Source organism: Uloborus diversus, chromosome 1, assembly GCF_026930045.1.
Source record: "Uloborus diversus isolate 005 chromosome 1, Udiv.v.3.1, whole genome shotgun sequence".
In the NCBI taxonomy this organism is placed as follows: Eukaryota; Metazoa; Arthropoda; class Arachnida; order Araneae; family Uloboridae; genus Uloborus; species Uloborus diversus.
In genome coordinates, this window is record NC_072731.1 from 227,432,889 (window position 1) to 227,448,752 (window position 15,864).

At 33.9% G+C, this 15,864-nt stretch overlaps 1 long non-coding RNA gene across 1 annotated transcript in view; it reads right to left on the reverse strand.

Moving 5' to 3' along the window:
- Positions 1 to 14,044, reverse strand: part of LOC129225545 (uncharacterized) — a 54,898-nt gene extending 40,854 nt beyond the window's left edge. The window contains exon 1 of the long non-coding RNA XR_008580740.1: positions 13,913 to 14,044. This is a non-coding gene — a long non-coding RNA (uncharacterized LOC129225545). The remainder of the gene's footprint in view (positions 1 to 13,912) is intronic.
- Positions 14,045 to 15,864: the final 1,820 nt, after the last annotated feature.

A 15,864-nucleotide genomic window follows, 5' to 3' on the forward strand; every position in this document is an offset into this window, starting at 1 on the left:
ATTCACTTCCAATGACAAAACTCTTATTCATAAAATTTTGACCTTTACGAAATGTAAGTAAAGCTACAATTATAGTTGGTGATTTGAAGCGTAGGATGTAAACATTTGTCACCTTAAGAGAAATTCTGTCTATTGTTTCCAAGCTCGCGCTATTCTCCCAGGAATGAAATCCTCATTATAAATTGAATGGTAGGCTGTTCCGCCTATTGCGTAAAAGAAAAATTTGTTAAAACGGATTAAAAAACTGTTGTTTTCATTTATTTTCTTGTGTAGCTGATGAACGCAATGCTTCTGTCTTTATATTTCATTTCAGCTATTTGAATTTATAAAAGTCATAATTGATTCTAAGCAAGGGCGCCCATATGCAGAATTTTAAGGGGGGGGGGGTCAAAAATTTTCCACATGGTTTAGCAGAATATTTTCCCCATGGAAACCAATTTCAGTACAGATTAGAGAGATTAAAATTTGATATTTTTAATAACTTATTCATTAATGGGTGAAAAAGAAATTGTTATACATTTTTGCAATGAAAAAAGCACTAAAAGCAAGGAAGTTCTCATTTCAAAGGGGGGGGGGGGGCTTGAGCCCCCCTTGCCCCCCTATATGGGCGCCCTTGATTCTAAGCACTCATATGATAAACAGTTAACGTAAATGATTAGAACTGAATGTCTGTAGATTATATTTACACACAATATTCGTGACATTGAATATTTTATTTCTGCTATTTAAATTCACACAAAACTCATGCGTGATTTTTTCAAAAAAACAACCAAAAAAAAAAAAAAAATCCGCAAAATTTGTCGCCAAGTTGGTGACAAAACTTGGCGACCAAAAGATTGTCGATGTATCGCCAAGTGTCCGCCAAATTATAACACCACTTGAGTACATCGAAATTAACAATGATTTCCCCCAAAAAAAGGGGCAAAACGATACATCTTAACCTGATTTTTCTCATGCACATACACAATTAGTATTAAAAATAAATAAAAATGTTATTTAAACGAGCTGATGTGTGCATCACATGACTTCCTTTTACTCCAATTTAATGATGTCATTTCCCCATTATTGGCATTTTTAATGTGATTCAATTGTTTACTCTCTAAATATCACCAACAATGGCCAAATTAAAACCAGATTTTTTAAAAAAAATTAATAAATAATTAAAAAAAATCGACAAATTTGTCGCCAAGTTGGCGACCAAAAGACTGGCGATACATCGACAAGCGTCCGCCAAATTATAACATCACTTCAGTTTACATCGAAATTAACAATGATTCCCCCCCCCCCCAAAAAGGGGCAAAAGACCCCTCTAGAAACACCCGAATGCAACCAAAAGAGAGAGTGCACAACTAGACCCCACTAGGAGTCTACGTACCAATTTTCAACTGTCTAGGACTTACCGTTCTTGACTTATGCGTCATACATACGCACATACATACGTACATACAGACATCACGAGAAAACTCCTTGTAATTAACTCGGGAATCGTCAAAATGGATATTTCGCGTGTCTATACGTTCTTAGGCACTTATGCACGTGTGGTCGAGTCGAAAAAAAACTCAACATTCATTCGGGGGTGAGCGAAATGGAAATTAAGCTCGATTTTTGAGTGAAATTTTTTTCGCGAATACAATACTTCCTTTTCTCTAAAAAGAAGTAATAAGACGTGAAGCGCTTGTTTCTCTTGTTGAAATGAATGAGATCGTTTCCGAAATTTTAAAAGTATTTTTTTTTTTCTGAAAGAGCACGCAAAAACCATACGGTTTAAACATTTTAAAAATAGTTTGACAAAGTTTAGTATTTTTTGACAATTATTTTAAACGGTACAATTTAATTGTTTACGCTTCTGCAAATGACATCGCAAATGATGAAATGCCATTCACTGATGCCATTAGCGAAGAGCGCAATATTTAATTCGCGTCTTTACTCATATGATGTAGTGGCAACGATATGGTTGATAGCAAGTGTAGAGCGTAATATTTAATTAGCTTCTGAATTATCACAACCTGGACAGCACAAACATTCAGCGCACCAGTGAAATGCGTCAAAGTACACCCATTTGTGACGGCATAAAAACCACGCCTTATTTTCAAAATCAGACATTAAAAAAAAAAAATAATTAAAATTAATCGTTGGGAAAATGAAAGTATTTTCTGGGTCCATGTTATTTTTTATTTATTGAGCAATCACGATTGCTTATTGCTTTCACTTGACTGTTTTTGAGGTCCTATCATTTTATTTTCCCGCCGCCACCCTCCGCACCATCACCGTCGACCGGCTCCTCACGGTGCTGCTTCTCTAGCGAAAGCCGTCTGCAGGTTGCATCCATGTCCTACACACACGCGCTTACATACACAACTGCACGCACACACGCATACACACATACAAACACATACACAACGACACACACACAAACACATACACACAACTACCCACACATTCATGCCTGCACACAAACACTCATACATACAACTACCAACACTCATGCCTGCACACAGACACAAGCACACATGCCTACACACAAACACACATACCCCCCACACACACGCCTACATACACACACACACTCGTGATTGCGAAAAACATAATTTGAATTCAAGATGACAGAATTCAAATTAATTTTTTTTATTTTATTTTATTTTTATTTTTTGCTTATTCTATCAACTTCAGTGACTAAAAGTAGTACTTTTGACTGATGGAAACAACCCCGTTGCTAGTTGGTAATAATGATTCACAGAAGTTGCTGTAAACATCAACATTTATTTAGGCACACTTTTGTTTGAAAAAATGGTTCAAACCTCCAAAGCAATTTTCTGGTCATCTGAAATGAAATTGTCCCTTCCTTATAATATATTTTTGGATTAAAAATATCTTTTAAAAGTATCTTTGTTTTTAAAAAATATCTTTATTTTTTGAAATGCCGAATAAATTTTCTGTTTTCATTCTTGGCTTTTTTGACCTGGAGTAAATTTGTTAAGTGAAAAAGACCTACCAAAAGCCTTTTACGACAATTACATTTTATGCTCCGAGTCGTGTGGTTTGAAAGTGGGGCGAGTCGAAAAAAAAAAAAAGATGGTGATGGGAGTTATAGATAAAAAATATCATTATCTCTCTATCTGTAACAATTTCGAGTCAAACAAAATTCAGAATCCGAATATTTTCGAGATGAAAGTTTTATCTCTTCATTAGTAAAACTGATGATTGATACGCTAAGGTAAAGCCATACGCTTTAGTTTTACCTTAAATATCTCACAATAACAAAAGAAAGAGGACTTGTTCTACTTTCAAAATGAACGAACGGTCTTACGTTCAGGACTGGGGAGTCGGAGGTTTTAAAATTTCATGAGTCGTAATCGGTCATTTTTCCTCCGACTCCGTAGATAGCTCGTTTATGTTTCACTAGTGGTACCCGCACGGCTTTGCCCGTAGTAGAAAATTAAAAGGCCTTTTGATTCGCCTGTATATTTACAAATAATGGATGATGAATTTCTTGCCAATTTGCTTTGTTAAATGGCTTGCCCATGTTACGGTTCCACGTTATGATAATTTCGTAATTTTTTCTTCCACGTTATGATAGTTTGCTGGGTAAAATATTCTTAAAATTGGAATAGAAAAAGAACACAATCGAATTTTCGAAAAATCGCTTCGAGGTGCACACCTCCATGCTACAAACTAACTTTGTGCCAAATTTCATGAAAATCGGCCGAACGTTCTAGGCGCTATGCGCACAGAGATCCAGAGAGACTTTCAGCTTTATTATTAGTAAAAATTATCTTGCTAATTTGTTTAAGTATCAAGTTCCGTTTTAATTTATGCCTTTTAGGCTTGCCAGACGTTCTGATTTTACCCGAACAGTACCGGTTTTCAGACAAAATCCCGATGTCCCGGCCAGTTCACTTCACGTCCCGGAAAAAGATAAATTTGATTACAAATAATCAAAAAGTTTTAAAAATAATTAACTTTGAAGGATAACTTTAGATAATTACTTTATCATTTGTAACATTGACTTGTAAAATAATGACCGGATGAGCTTGTAAGGTTTTTTACAACAAGATTAATTCAAAAAAAGACTGTCTAAAAAAGTAATATGAATTGAAAAGTATATCTAAATATTTTCAATTTTTTATTCCTCAATCAAAGGGTTTTTCTAACTAAAATAAATTGTGAATATTAACATCTCTAGAGTGAAGTGTTCAAATTTTCTCTGCTTGTTATGTCATTTTTTATTATCCCTGTTTTAGGTTCATAATTAGTCACCATTTATTCGTAGCATTGAGACTATAATTGAGCTCTGCCCTATAAAACACTCCAAAATGCAGCCAAAAGGTGTGTACACCTGAATACTAATGATGCTGGGGGGTATTCCGGTGTCCCGATTGAACATTTGGGAAATCTGGCAAGTCTATTTTTAACACGCTTTTATTAGCTTCACTTGTATGTTTCTGAGTAACTCTCCTTTGGACTAAGAGCTAGTGGCTTATTACTGTTAGTACATTCCACCACTTCGTGAGCGTTCGTGGCCGAGCGGTCTACGGCGCGGGTCTTCGCTGACGTCCACCTCCGGGAATTATTGGGCGTGCGTTCTAATCCCGTCTACACCGAAATTAAATTTATAATCTTGCAACTCAATTTTCGCCCACTTTTTGTGATCGGATTCTTTTAAAATTTGAAATGCAACCTCAGACCCGATGACAATGAAATATTCTATAATCAAATTAATTTATTAACGATAAGTTATTAGTTTATTCTAATTAACACGCTTTTATTAGCTTCACTTGTATGTTTGTGGGTCCAACTTTCCTTTGGACAAATAGCCAGTGGCGTATTAGAATTACTTACAACGTACAAATGAGAGCTGTGAAGTGTAACAATGTTTGCACATGAATTTACCAGAAAGCATTCAAAATGTCTGATGCAAATAATGCAATAGAATACTAAGATACATTCCATTATAAAAATAATAGTTTAAGAAACTAAAAAGACACGTTTTTGTATCAAAATGAACTAAAAAGTAAAAAATAATAGTTTTAAAAACTAAAAAAACACACTTTAGTAGCAAAATGAACTAAAAAGTCAAAAATAATCTTTGGATGACAAATATATAAAGTAATTGACCAAACACTTAATTTTACTGTACAAAAAAAAGCGTGGGGTGCTGCCTATTTACATTTTTGCATGGATAACAAGTGGAAGAAATTTAAGACAACTGATAAGAAGCCCCCCATGCTTTTTTTTTTCTATTACGGTAAAATTAAGTGTTTGGTCAATTACTTTATGTATATGACATCCAAAGATTATTTTTCTTTTTAGTTCATTTTGCTACTAAAGCGTGTTTTTATATTTTTTTAAACTATTATTTTATTATATATATTAACCTTTCTTCTCAATTCTTTTCCAGCATTTTTATTTGCGCGTCTTTAAAGGCGAAAAAGAGGTCCGTCGCACTCTCCAAACATACGATTTATCAAAAATATGTTAACGTTACTATTTATTTTTTACACTTGATTCCAAGTTCAAATCTGTTTACAGATAACGCACACGAAAAGTAAACAAATTCTCTTCTCACTACATTTCGAAAGAATATCGTCGACGTGTTTTTCTCCAACTTGAGCAGTTGTTTACATTTTTAAACAATGCACCCTTAAGAAAAATAACACATTTTTCTTATACTCTAAACTTCGGGAATATCAAAAGGAAGTTTAACTTAAAATTGTTGTCGAAAAACAATAATAGTCTGAAAGAAAGATATTATTGTTGTTTTTATAGATGGTTTTTTTAACAACGTTTCTTTTCAGTACTAAGAAAAATAAACAAACATTGAATAAAGAAGTCATGTTTGCAAAATTCATCAAGACATCACATTTTTTATTCATTTTTGATGTTTAGTTTTTAAAATCTAATTTCAATGAAATATTTTCAAGCAAAAAAAAAAATTTTTTTTCTGCCGATGTATTTTTTTTCGAAATATACAATTGAAATCTTAGCCGTTCAATAATAGGGATATTTCTTAGTGTTAAATGGAACTAGACAAGCAAGTCCCAATAGAATGATTTGAAGAAAACACATGTGATGCCAAATCATTAAAAATACTGAACTGTAAAATAACAAATCTTTAAGTAAGCTTGACAATGGAGAATAATATTTGCAATAGGTCAGATCAGCGAGATCGCGCGAGCAGTAACAACTTTACTGTTTGCACGTTTTCTCTAACCCTACTATTACAAAATGAATTGTTCTGTTTCTGTTTCCAATTCATTCGCCATCAGTACTGGATCTGGGAGGTAGCAAGATGGTCTTTGTCCCAGTGTGACAACTTCTGTGGACGGCATATTCACTCTATTGTGGTGGGATTTTTCGTTGAAACTCGGTATAAAAACTTGAAGGAAGATGGGTAAGGGTGGCAGTTTGAAGGTTTTGCCCTGGCTTCGAAAAATCGAAGATCCGGAACTGTCCGCCATCTCTCCGTGGTGAAGCTATTGCAAACCCTAATCCCTGGCAAACATTCAAAATAATACTGCCAAACCACTTATTTTAGCGAGTATTTAATTTTTGCTATTTTCTCGATCCCGTTCGCAGTGCGAAAATTTTAGCCTCGCGAAATATTTTACTTTATATATGAGGCCCCTAGTTTCAAAACCGGATACTTGTAGAAAACCAAATTTTACAGGAGACGTAAAAGTCCGGTTTTGAAACTGAGGCAGACCTTCCCGCCCCATTTCAAGGGGGAAAGAAGCGGTTTTTGAACCTAATATTGAGCAGGCAAATAGGCCTTATGATTCTCTACAAGATTAACAAAACAAAAAAAAAAAAAGAAAATCGAATTTTTTGCAAGTATTCGGTTTTGAAACTAGGGGCCTCAGATATGAAATCAACTTTCGGTTCGGTTCATATAAAATTTGCGAAACTTTCAACTCACGAAATCTTCGATGTCTCCATCTTGGCGAAAATTACGTCTCGCGAAACAAAGCGCTATTATGTAGGGTAAGTTGCTGCACTCTGAGGTACCCACGGATGGTTGTTCCTACGGACGTTGGTCAGGAAATTCCGGGTATCGTCGAGAGAGATCCGAATTGGGGTTCAACCTGTGTGTCACAGCCCTCTCCAGTACCCCAGGAATTTTCAACGCCATCAAACGAACATTTAAGATTCTATCACATTTTTTCGGTTTTAGTCGGATCTTAGTTTAAAAAAAAAACATGAGCAATTTCTTTTTTTTTTTTTGTCCGTCGTGGAGTGTATTATTGGTTTTTGTTGTAGGCATCATGTTTCCCTATATTTTGGTGGTTTTGTTTATGATTTTTAATGTTGTGAAATTGTGGTCTTGTCGATGTGACTGGCTTGCAAAATCAAAATGGCGTCCTTAGTACCCAAGGACACATAACCATGTGTACCCACGGACTGCAATTTTTAGTCTCCTTGGGTCACACCTGAGTCTTCTTACAATGTGAAGTACCTCAAAATGGTGCCTTGTCATCAACGTCCGAAATTTGCTTTCAACGATGATGATGAATTTGAAGTACGGCTTGAAGATATAGTGTTGAAGTAACCCCCACCTGTTGTAGGAACTGCAGACCGTCAATTCCACCTGTTTTCATTTGAAGTCGACTTTTCTAGATTTTTGTTGGTTTAATCTAAACTGAGTTTTTTTTTTTTTTTTTTTTGTAATGGGTTAATTTTATCTTTCAATTCGCATATAAATTGAAGTTATTAGGTAGGTACATAGAGAGTCATACAATCATGGATCTAGTTAATTTTTTGTTTAAAAACATGTTAATTATTTATAACATCATTAACTCTCTGAAGAGTAATATTTTTTTTAAAGAAGTCCCCGATGTTAAAAATTAAGGAAAATTAAAAAAGGGGAAAAAAACCTTCGATTAATTTTCAAAGTTTAATTTCTGTTGGATATTTTGTTTAATGTTATTTTCAATGGATGTTTGAAGTATTTCAATATAAAATGGCTTATGAAAATGTATTGAGTATAATTGAGTTCCTCAGACCTATTTATATATATATTTTTGTTATATGTCCATGGGTACAAAGGCACCTGTCGGCGTGTTGTATCCACGGACAAAGAAGATGGGTTTTTAAGAAAAAATTTTTGAATTTGAAAGCTTTGAGATTTTTATCTGACAAAAATTGCCGAATTAGATGATAAATTGTAGATTCTGCCAGAAATTTTACCGATCGATTATCCATTCACAGAGACCAGCAAAAATTGAAAAGTAAATTTTGTCCTTGGGTACAGCAGCTTGTCCTACATTATTCTACTACACAAAACTATTTGTGATACTATGATAATGATTCTGTGCATATTGGCAAACACATAACTATAGTAGGAGAAAACCTAATCCGGCAGCATTGTAAAGGCTACGCATATCTTAATTGCATCATTACGATACTGCCAGGTTCGGTTTACCCCAACCATTAAGAGGATAACAGAAATAAGGTCTATAGAAAAAGATGCTTTCAACTTCAGGTGACACAAACGGGATAAAATTAAGAAACCCACTGTCAAATATATTTTTTGTGGTCCTGTATCGCAAAATGAAATTGAGCTATTGACTGTTTATGATGCTGCAATTAACAGCGACAAGCGCCATAATTGATTTTAGAAATTTTTCAAAGATATCTAGAAATTTTAAAGTAAAGAGCTTTTAGTTTTTTTCAAAAAAATCACCTGGCCTGCTGCTTTAGTACATATTGCTGGTGTATTTACTTCATCCAATCATCCAATGTATCATTTGTAATTTACTGTTGTACAACCATTTCAAAAATTTATTATCTCAAAAATATAAATAAATTAATTAAATTAAAAAAAATCTAGGTGACCATCAATTACTCCCAAAAGTGATCAGAAGTTGCCCCAATCCAGGGGTAGTTTCTGCTTGCTGCAAATTTATTTTAAACTTTTCAAGGAAAGGAAGGTTGCATAGGACTTGTCTCAGAAGTGATCCAACTATCGCCAAATATTAAAGTTCTACCTCGAACAGTTTTCTACAAAACGGATGTTTGCATTTTTTTATCAGCATCCAAGGCACTGCACATGCTTATTAAACTTCAATTATTTTACCTCACGTTGTGATTAAAATTAATTTGTTCGTGAACAGTCAAGTTGAAAATGCAATTGAAATACAAAAATAGTCTGTGTGTATTGAATTAAAGTAGTTTATATAATTTTACTACCAAGTAAAGAATTATGAAGCATGCAATAATTCGTATTCTCTCCCCCCCCCCCTTTTTTTGAATTGAAGAAAAATACTTCGATTGCTTAACAAATTCAATTTATTTCATGAATATTATTTAAAATGTCGACATTAATTAGTTTATAAAAGGAGGAATGAAAACTGATTTCAAGTGAACAGGCCATTTGCGCAATTTCGAATAAAGTTGTTAATTATTTTATCGAAGGGTTGAAAAATTACAATGGGAATCCTCAAAGGAGTAATTGATGTGTTCTTTTTCACTTACACGAAAAATCAAACGGTGAAAATAATTATAGCAAAATGAGAGAGACGATTTCAATGTAGAATTTTGATTTCGAATTGCTTTTAAATGTAAAGTTTTTTTATATTAAAACATTTTGAAATCAGTTTTAGATAGTAATATGATTAAATATAGTAATAAAACATTGCACAATATCTATTATTCACTGATCTCCTAAACTTGAAGAATTTAATTGGAGGGGGAAAAAAAGATGCAGATGAGATGTTTATAGCAGCTACTGTATCGAGGATTGTGGAGTCTGAGCGGAAACGGCTGACGACTAGAATTTTAAAGATTTCAACTTAAGGGACGACAGAGCTCAACTAAAATTGAATTCGGTTGCGTAACATATTTTAATACATTACAAAAGTAACTACAAATTAGCAATAAATTGCGTATAGGAGGACTCAAAGAAAAAAGCAAGAAACTGGTAAATTTCGAAAATCTGCTTTCTTGGTTTATTGAAAATTTGTGATTCTAGATCGCCATGCTAGCTAAACATTCCATTAAGGTTCTTCAACTGTAACATTATTAATTTTTGCCAATTCTATAAAATATCACATTCAGGAACGCTGAGACAGTTGAAACGTTTGGAAGGGGGGATAATTCTCAATTTACAGAATGAAACTCAAACTTTTACCGAATGATAAAATATTAGCATGTACACGTACTTAGGGGTCGTCTACAAATGATGTCACGTGTTGAGGGGGTCGGGAAGTTGTGACAGTTTGTGACAAGGGGGTTGGAGGAAGTAACTAGAAGTGTGACATCACCCATTTTTATAGCAATATGTTCATGAAAAATAGCGACCCCTTACATCCTATGACAGGATTTCCCAAACTGTTTTGATTCCCGGCAGTGGCATCAATTGCAGAGTTAGAATTTTTCACGGCACCTTGACTTTTCTCAATTATAGAGGGTGTTCTGTTTTAACCTGTAAAACCTTTATTTTCGCAACCGTTAGTCCCGTTACTTGCAGTTGCAAAAATGTTCAAAATCAGTTGCAGAGTTAAGATGTTGAAAGTTTGAAGCAAAAATTAAAATGAGTCGAAAAATACAAAATTTAACTTTTTATACGGGCCCCAGGTCCCCTAACTGATGTTCAGAGAAATAATATCCATTGAAAAATAATTCCAACACCAAAAGTTTGAAATTAGTACGACCAATATTCACCGAGATATGAAACGCAGCGTTTTGTGACTTCGACTACTTTTCACTCGCCGCAATAACACCTTTTGGGGAAAATATAATGGTTAACAAGTGTTTAAAATTACATGTGTGCATAGAGTGTGATTTTTCAAGTTATTCGAGGTTTTGTAGTGTGTTTTTGTGTACCACGGCATAACATTTGCATTTATTTTTGGATAGCAATGAAAAATATAAATACCTTGTTTCTCTTACTTTGACGACCTGTCAGTCTTCTGAAAGAGCGATAAGCTCCAATCTCATCTTCTGTATGATCCCTGAAAACTTTAAACTGAAATATCTTCTTGAGTTTTGGTCGCACAAATGACAAGTTTTTTGTGGAGGTAATAGTTTTCAATTGAGATTATTTCTCTCAATATAAGTTAGGGGACCTGGGGCCAGTATAAAAAGTTAAATTTTGTATTTTTCGACTCATTTTTATTTTTGCTTCAAACTTTCAATACCTTAACTCTGCATCTGATTTTGAACATTTTTGCAACTGGAAGAAAACATTTAGAACTAACAGTTGCGAAAATAAAGGTCTTGCAGGTTGAAACAGAACACCCTGTATAAGCCAAATTAAAATAAATAAATAAATAAATAAAAATTAAAATTAAAAAAAAATGGAATGTCTTCCACTTTTGGAGAAAAAGTTTAGTCTAACAAAAGATAATTACAAAATAGGTATTGAATAAATGTATAACTTTTCTTCGGCTTTAAATTGTACATGCTACTTTATTTATGCTTTATGCAAACGAATCTCAAACTGGTTATTCGCGACATGTGTAGTAATGATGGTTCAAAAAAAAAAATAAATAAATAAATAAAATAATAATAATAATAATAATAATGTATTAAAACAAATAAATAAATAAATAAAGTTTTCGATGTAGGAATTCGAACTCATTTTTTTGTTGCGCATATTTATCAGCGTTTTGAGAAAGTACGAATGGCGTCGGTATAAATGGAGTTAGACGAAAATTTCAGGTCTAAAGCATTTTCAAAGATGAAAATGTTTAGTCCTAGTGATAATATAAAAGAGAAGTATTTTCGACGCACTTCGAATAACTCACAGGATTAGATAGTAGTAAAACCACCAACAACTAAACACCATAGGCAAAAGGCACTGCTTGATTGAAAAACCTTTTAAATGAAGAGTGCAAAGTTTTTCAGTCGGTGCTCAAATTTGTCGACAAGCACGAAAGGAAAAAGTGGGTGTCGCCATTTGAAAATTTTGTGTTTCATTCACTGTAACAATAACCGTGAGATCACTGCGTTCCTCAAAATTATCACAATCTAGATTGCATACTTTCAAAAAACCTTCTTGTCCAAAAGTTCGGCTCGACTGGTACAACGGATCGGCTGTACGGGTTCATATATATAGGGGAAGTTCATTTTGGTCCACTCTGTATATACTGTAAAACATTATACACATATAATAGATATTTAAAAGCAATTAATATTTTTGCATTACTCTAGAGCCTGAGGTGACTAGATTAGGGTCCTGCGGCCGCCCACTTAGTGATGACATCACATATATATGCTCCGTTTATGGGTTGGCGAGAAATTGAGATATCCCTAAGCTGGTATCTTTCTAGGCGACTTATTTTTTTTTTTTTTGGAGACATTTGGAGACTTTTCAAACCTTATAGGTCATTACTGCTGTGTAACCATCATCAAGGTCACGTGACATCTGTGATGACGTCGTCCACCCTACAGCTAATCAGAGTAAACCTTTAGGAGAACATAGATACATACACACATTCATACGGTCAGATTGTAATGGTATAGATTTTGTTTTTTTCGGTTTTTATAAAGTAGTCAATTACTGGCGGATACTGGCCAATTACTGGACGTAAGAAGCCAATTTCGGGTGAAATTTCCTTTTTAAATTACTATTGAAAATAATTTGAAAAATGGTGGTTAAAACACAATTATGATTAATTAACATAAAAATGATTAATTATCAGTAATCCTAAAAATTTTATTGACACTTAGAAAAAATTTCAATTTTCCCCTGTGGTTTCTCCAGTGAAAATAAATAGAGCTGTAGAAACTTTTACTAAATGGTCTATTAATGGCTATTCTCCCTACGCAAAATATTTTTCATGTGCATTATTGAATCCCTTCGATGCCCTATGTCGTGGAGGCCCCCGCACTATTGCGACATTTGTGGAAAGATAAATTCGCAATTGATCCTTATTATATTTATATGTCGTCGTTGTCTAGCTATTTTTTATTTAACAAGAACAGGTAAAATTTTAGTTAACACATAAATAATCTTTTGAACGAACCTTATTTTAGAAAGTTCGATTAAACTTTTTATGTGTGAACACAGCATCTTTACGATGCAAAATTTTAAAAAAATCACACGTTGTGAGGTTTTTTTCTCTTTTAATCATAAAACTCTTACACTTGAAATCTTATGAACACTTCAAAATAAAACAAATTCCGTTATTTCAGCGTTTTCCGATGGTAGAGGTACAAAATTATACACGCACTGACATAGATGCAGGGGCGTGCAGAGGGGGGGGGGGGGGAAGAAGGGACACCTGTTGGCCCGAGCCTGAAGGGGGCCAGAGAGTTTTGAATATGGGGTGAAATTCATGTAAGGACGTAGTGGTGAACAAAAAGTTATCTGTGACGGGTCTTAAAATTTCTGTGCATGCCCCTGAATACATGTTTACATACAGACATGTACATGAATGTATATTCAAAAGCATAGAAGGACGCCCGTAAAATACGGGTTTTTGAACGTATTAGGAAAAAATACTTTTACAAATATTTAGCAGTTTGTCTTGTTTTTTCCTTTATTTATAGGAGGAAAAGGATAACATTAATAAAGAATAAATTATTTCATGGTAGTACTTGAATTCCATTAGCGTGTGTGTATTTGAGGATTCGTTTATAATCATTCAAACTCAAGAATTTTTTACAATATTTAAAAGCATGTACGCATTTTTAATCCAGTAAATTGAGCCAATTTTTTTCCCCTCTCGCTATTTATGGGATGAAAAGCATAAAATTAGCATAGAATAAAGCATTTCATTGTCAGAAATATTTGAATTTGATTAGCAAGAAATAGAATGGGTTTGTAAGGATTCACGCACTAGAGTCTTTTAGAATATTTTAAAGAGCATGTATACTTAAAAAATAATGCATTTTAAATCTAATACTCAACTAAATTATATTATAGTCTTGAAAGAAAACTGTCATGAATTAAGAACGAAATACAACTCACTAATAAGGTCTCTTGGTAATTCTCCACGGATAAATCGGGAAAGCGGAAAAGAGCCGGGAATTCTGAAAATATTTTCCGTGTAATGGAGCAGATTTTTGCGCTGAATACGATTACCGACAAACGATGGCTGTGTTTATAAAAGAGTGCGTGCGAGCGCCACCTATATTTAGATAGCATGAATGTTTTTTTCATTATTTGTTTCTTATTTCATGCTAAAGGAGTAGATAAAGAACCAGAGGAAGCAATTAAAAACAACAACAAGTCTTGGAAATGTTTCCAACATTTGGCGTTCCAATGTTTGATTAGTATGTCATATTCAAGCAAGAAAAACTGGCGGTCTACATTACTTACTTAAAAGTATCGTAAATTAAGCAAATGAAAGCATAGAAGATATTTTTTTTTCTCGTAAAAAATACAGCAGGAATGACAAAGCTGAAAAGTTTAATTTCGATTTCGCTTGATTTAGTTAAATGTTGTGACAAAGTAACAGACTTTTTTTTCTTCACTCATTTATGTAAAGTGGAATAGGTTTTGTGGTGAACGTAGAATAAAATTTAAAGAAAAAAAGAGAGATAACGTTTTGCTGAACTACTAAGTACTAACTATGGAATAGATTTTTTTATGATATTGAAAATGTTGAAAAAACATTATTATTTTTTAGATTTGCGTCAGAAAATAAATACTGTAGGAAAAAAAAAAAAGCTTCGTGTTAGTGATTTTATTTCGAAAAGAATTATCGAAAGCTTTCAAAAACTTTTACGATAAATAACCTAGATTTCTTTATTGCATTATTTTCATGCTTGTACGTTTTGCGGGTTGCATGCACCTTTTTAAGGGTGCACCTGTTGCGTATTGCATTTGGTACCTTTTAGAGGGCACCTCTTGCGCTTGCGTATAGCATATGGTACCCTTTAGAAGTGCACCTTTAGTGGATTGACGTATGACATCACCGTCACTCCCTTAAGGTTGCCATTTTGGCTCCCTGTATGAAGCTCTTAACCTTAATGGTTCTATTTTTGGCAATAAGATGCTATAAGGAGTCAAAATGGCATCCATAAGGGAGTGGCGCTAACAAGCGTTTCATCCTTCAAGTCAGGGGCGCCGACTTGGAAAAATTATTAGGGGGAGGGGCGATGTCACCGGGGTCTAGGGAGTATGTTAAAGCACGGAGCGCCCCCCCCCCCCCTAAAAAATTCAGATTTTTGTGCTTTGAAAATGACAACTTACATATTTTCTGGTGTGTATAATTTATACAAACAAACAATATGTGACATGGCGTTTTCAAAGTAAAACAATCTAAAAATTGGTACACAAATTTTCTGCTTCAATTAGATCATGTCATTTGCCTTAAGTGAGGGACAATTTTACAGCTCCATTTTGTGGGGAGCCGTGAAGTGCCATAGCTAGGCTACGGCACATACAAAAGGTGTTGCACTTGACTTGCATGGAAAGGAAGTCCCAGTGGCACCGATTTATCACAACTATTGGGGGGAGGGGGCCTTGCCAGGGGAAATTTTCTAAATTTGAGATAAAAAATAGTGTGTTTGAAAGTTTTTTAAGCATTTTATAGTCATATGATTAACATTAGAACCCCAAAAACTCGACTCTCGGTAAATCGACACTCTGAGAAACTCGACAAGCCGACACATTTTTTGACTTTGAAACAAAAACAAAAAAAAAAAAAAAACACTTATGGTATTTTTGTAAAAAGCTAATTTAATTTACATTAATAATTATGCTTTTAGTCTATTGCAGTCCAGTGAATATATAGCTCTGAAAAGAGTGAAATGATATTTAAATAAATCTAAACTAGCATTAAAAGAATAAAGCATAAAAGATTGCTGTCGCACTTTGATTACTATAAGTGAAATAACTAATTTAAGCTTGCTTTGAATATGGCTCAGAGTTCATTTAAGGGTCATTCCATACAGATTTAGCGGATGAGTGCGCTC